The sequence below is a fragment of the Plectropomus leopardus genome, chromosome 13 (assembly GCF_008729295.1).
Source record: "Plectropomus leopardus isolate mb chromosome 13, YSFRI_Pleo_2.0, whole genome shotgun sequence".
NCBI classification, from domain to species: Eukaryota; Metazoa; Chordata; class Actinopteri; order Perciformes; family Serranidae; genus Plectropomus; species Plectropomus leopardus.
Window position 1 is genome coordinate 19,765,557 of NC_056475.1, and position 5,644 is coordinate 19,771,200.

The window sequence follows — 5,644 nt, forward strand, 5'->3', positions numbered from 1 at the left end:
GCAGTTTCATGTGGGAACTATTTTCTTTCTACCAAACTACATCCACCAGCCGTATTACTGCAAAGACTGACGTGCGCATCAACTACTGGACAAAAAGCTCATGTTTGTGACAGTGCATGATGTACACATAAATGGCGTCCTCCTCGGCTGAGCTTTAATGTTATTAGCTCAGTGGTGATAGGTGAGCTAGTAGACGATACATGCTTTCCCCTGTGTAGTGATACATTTGGTCAGTGTTATTTGACTGTAAGCAAATACTTTCTACATGAAACTGCTCACAGCAAGGTCTATGGATTATCTTGAGTAACCAGGTCATGATTTCTGGAAAGAGACATTAGTGTTGACTTTTCCAAATGAATTTTTTGGCACTTTGAACACCACAAGCTGTATGCAATCTAGTTCCATTATATTGGAGAGAATGTAGACATCTCTACCACTGATATCACATGACTTGGCAACTCACAACAAAACAATCTATGTGGGTTCATAAATAGCACTACTTTTCAAAGGAAAAATTTGTATTTTGTATTATGGGGTGAACGGTCCCTTTAAGGCTTGACACTTTGAGAGCTGTTTTCTGTTGCCGGGGTTTCTGACAAACACATCAAGATCAAAGTGGCACACTTAGCGACTCCAGCTGTGTCTTCCCTCCTTTAACACCATCCTCATCCTTGGAGTGACATCAAGAGGATATCCTATACCAGCGCTGGTGACCTCAGTAGACCTCAGTCCACAGCACATGTACACTGTATGTATGTGTATGTGTGCTGGCATGTGGTCTGCTTTCCATTAAACTGCATCAGAGAAAGTGTTAGCTTTTTAAAGAGCTCTAAGCACAGGCTGTAATTTACTAAATCTGTGTTAAGGATGTGTGCTTGGAGCTGGTGCAGCGCATGGGCTGGTTGGGTGCTTGGTACAGGCTTTTTTTTTCTTTTTTTCTTAAAATACAGAGGGCAGTAGCAGACCTCATCAAAGCTCGACTACTGTTTAAAACTCCTGCTGCCTGCTAAACCTACTCCATGGAGTATTTCAGAGGTCATGTCCACTCACGAAACCTCCTCCATAAACACACACATACACAGTGATCCATACACACGGATTGAACCATTGTACAAGGGAAAATTTAGCTTAAGACTGTAGAAAGGTTATTGGTCAAGGCATGTTTCTATTTTAATTAATCTATTTTTGTTTGTCTTTTAATTGATCAATTAATTTATTGTTTTATTCTGTCTCAATCATGTTGAATTCTATTATTACTACTATTTCTGTGTTTACTGCTAATATTCTATATTGATACCACGATCATATCAGAATCAGAATCCGGTTTATTGACATGTATGTTTTCATGTATGTGTATAGGTGCATAACATAAACATAGTAAGAGAAAATAAAATAAAACCAAGTATTCAAAAATAAAGAAATGAATATAGAATAGAAGAAAGTTATTAAATATAACAAAATACACACACAGACACACACAACACAAAAAAAAAAAAAGTACATTCACCTAATCATTTTCCATAACAGCTTATCCTGTCAGGGGTCACTCTTGGGTTCTGGAGCCGGGTTGGATTCAATAACCCTACCCTCCTGGTAGTTTATGCAGATATGTGCAAAACTGTCCAAAGAATGAGCAGAAGTTCACAGCACAAAGAAGAAATTTAAGTATAAAAAGAATGGACAATGTACATCATTGTACAAGATGTGTGTTAATGTGTCGTGTAATGATTTGAAGACGTTAATGTAATGTGTCATGTCTGGAGGTGGGATGTTTGGGTGGTAGAGTCCGTGTCACTGGGGGTACCAGGCCTTGTTGATGAGGCCAGCTGTGAAAGAAATTGTTTTTGTGGCCTGAGGTTTTGGTCCTGATGGCTTCTTGCCGTAGATTAGTGTTTCTTTTCAAGTTTGTGTCCAGGGTGGGAGGGATCAGCCTCAATCTCTCTGGCCCGCTTTAGGGTCCTGGAGGCGTGCAGGTCCTCAAGGGACAGAAAATTGGAGGCAGTCACCTCCTCAGCAGAGGGAACGCTGGAGTCTGCCTGCTTGTCTTTGGCAGTGGCAGCAGCATACCAGATGGTGATGGAGGAGATGAGGATGAACTCAGTGATGGCTGTGTAGAAGTGTACCATCATTGTCTTTGGCAGGCTGAACTTCCTCTGCTGTTACAGGAAGTTCATCATCTGCTGTGTTTATTTGATTTCACCATTCAACATAAACCTAGCAGTAAGGTTAGCTTAGCATAAAGGAAACAAGATGAAGAAGCTAGCCTGACAAACATACAAGACATAAAATATTTATTACTGAGCTTTAGAGCTGCTGATTGGAATATCTTAAGCTAGCTGTTTCTCTATATCACTAATGTTAAGCTAAGCTGTTTCCTCTCTTAAGGACAAATAGCTTATGGATATGGTTGGCTACTTCCCATCTAACTTGAGCAAGAAAGGAAAAAAATCATATTTTCCCAAACTGGAAGAATTCATTTAATGAAAAACTATAGTTTAAATAGGGTTATTGAATAAAACATACATTTTATTAAAATAGTGCCTTACGACAGACGTTTAGCATTGATTAGTTGAGGTTTGTTGAGCCCAGTAACAGAGGTCACCCAGACACAGTCTCTAATGTGAAAGGAAATATTTCAGCATGGCTGTCGATGACATATTGTTCATAAATCTCAGAGAACAATAGCATTGCAGTCTGACTGTGGATCTGGCGTGGAGCGAGAAGGTACTTGGCTCCAACGATTTCATGGCTTTTTTTGTATCAAGATTGGAAATGTTGATTTTAGGAAACTGTAACCATTGTGAAGCAGCGGGACTGGAAAAACCAATGGCATAAAATGCTTTTCTTTTCTATCCCAGATTAACTGACCTTCCCTTCTCTTATAATGAGTTTGGCACGATAAAGAGATCCAGTGATGAAGAGTGCTGGTTAGTGTTTCACATGGAGCGTGATAGAGCAGAGCAGTTTTTTTTTTTCAAAGTTTCTCCCATCTTAAATGCGTATGATTTGCTGAAATGTCAGTTTTTCTCAGCTCATCTCAGTTTCCTGTTTTACTACAAAGCAGTAAGCTGATGAAGGGATAATCAATAAGGTCAAATGAGGGTTAACCACCTCTCTCTGCATCACTGCTAAAAATCACAGTCAGCACTATGCAAGCTGTATCACAAAAACTACATCTGGTACTAGTATGATTCCACCGCCAGATAATTTGGGTCACATAAGTTCACTTTTTAAAATGGCAACACATGTAATAAGTGAAACTGACGAGTAGCCAGCTTCTTTTTTGGGAAAAAAATGTTTCACTATAATTGGAGGAAACACTAAAAGATTTTTTCAGACAAAGACAGTCGAAAAGTGGTTAGATGCCATGCATGTATTAAGAATTTTTAAAGGTTTAGTTTATGATTAAGGTCTCTTGGCGTCATCCGGAGTGGTCATTTGCATTTTATCAGTAAGTACAGTGGAAGAAAGGGATAAAATGGCCCTGTTTAAAGCATCTGGTTTCACCCCCCTAGTGTGGCAGTTAGCATGTAACAGCTGAAATCCAGGAAACATCTTGGCAGAGTTTGTACGTTTCCAGGTGCAGGGAAGTTAAAGCACCCTCAACTCCATTTTTTTCTCTCTCATAAGGACAGAAAAGAAAGATATAGATATTGTCTTGAAATACAGCATTAAACAGTAAAGGATAAACTTGCACTTGGCACTTTCATACCTCTGAAAGGACTCAAAGTCCAGGGATAAGGATGGTTTTCAATGACTGAAAAGATTGCCACACTTACATGGCCTTATTTAATTAGTTGTTATCAAGGGCAAATGCTTCATTTCAACATTGCGATGGGCACATGAAATGGAGATTTGGGGGTTTTCCAGCAGAACATTTTGAGTATTAAACATTTAATTTTCTGTTATCTGCTGGGGTTTTTTTGTTGTTTTTTTTTTTTTTTTGGTTGGTTGGGTTTTCTACACCAATTTGTACCTTTTCTGCATGGAGTTTTGCTGTAAATGTCTTCAATTTGTGAAAGTAAAAGTCACACATTTTCTAAGTGTATGAAAATTAAAGGAGGACATGCAAGGGCCCCACCACCACCACCTACACTGAAGCATGACACACAGACTTTGTGGTGGTTTTATGTCTCTTTGTTGTCACTATGCATCTTTTTGTGGGTTTGTTGTCATTTTGAGTGTCTTCCTGGACGCTATGTGTACATTTGAAATTTTGTAAGACCAGGGGGGGCCCTGACAGATTGGGCCCCAGGGCCTGTACCTGGTTGGCCCATTCAATAATCTATCTGTGGGGATTGTCCCTGGTGTCCCCCCTGAAAGCTACACCCATGGTTTGTAAAACACTAAAAATAAATAAATAAATAAAAGACTTGGGTTTTTAACAGTCATTTTAAATCGCTCTTTGAATGTCAGCATAATTTATGATTATCAAACCTCTAACATGATGTCATAGATTTTCATGAAATGAGCACATCCCACAGGGCATTAAAGACCGAGAGTCAGTATACTACAGTGGTGTGTGAAGGGTTGTGAAGGGTTAGCTTATGATTACATCTCAGCAAGTAAAATAACTTTGACACAGATTCTGATTAGGCAACTTGAACAACTCTGTTTAAGGTTAGAGTTACGGTTACAGTTTTGTTTGGGTAGGTAAAACAATAAAAATAATTGGAAATAATGAGAAATTTGAGAGCTTTGGCTTTTATTTTGGATTAAATGAGGAAAAAACACTATCAAAAATGATCAGACATATGATATATTCCCGTGTCACCAGGCTTATACAGTATTAGACAAAAACCTTATGTCTTGTCTCTCTTCGTGACGACAGAACATTTTTACTCACTTTTGAAGCACAGAAAATGCATTTCAGTCATCACGTTGTGAATACCGGCTGCAAGGATTGTCAATATGCCAAAGTAAGATCTTGAACAGTGGAGGTGACAGGCAATAAAGCTATCATGAGCACATGTCTGGTTGTCATGTATATGGGTTTCTGTACTGCAGATGCATGAAGCTCATGTTCATATGTGTTTGTGATATTGCTGATATCACTCACGCGGCTGACATCAATCACTGGCAGACATGGGACAGATGTTAGCAGTGTTCTAGTAGACACAAATAAGTCTCAACAGCTGGAAGAGGAGACCTCTGGGTAGAGGATAAGGGCAAAACAGCCCTCAGGATATTATTTGTGTCTTCAGACTTTCCCTGCTGCTTCTGCAAAGGGCTCTGTTGCACTCCAGGAGGAGTCTGTCTCAGTCCTTCACTACTGGAGACAACAGTCAGAACAAAGAAAAGCTCAAGGACATTGCAGTTAGTCTAACTCTTGCTGTGAGTTTTCCCTCCAAAAAAATATCTCATTATTGGAGAGGAAGAGCAGGAGAGGGAGGAAGCCCTTGGGAATGCATTGACTATAAAATCACCATAATACCCCACTCACTCCAACCGCTCCCATCTACTACTACTGTACCAAATGTGACGGAGACTTCCTCTCTCATGTTTGGGTTCATGGCACTGGCTTGACAAAATACAATCAAACTCAGATTACTCCCTTCATTAAAACATGGTCCAGATGTATCATTTGACTCCACTGTTGAACATCGAGGGATTTGCTAATTCGTACAAATGAAAACAAAACAAT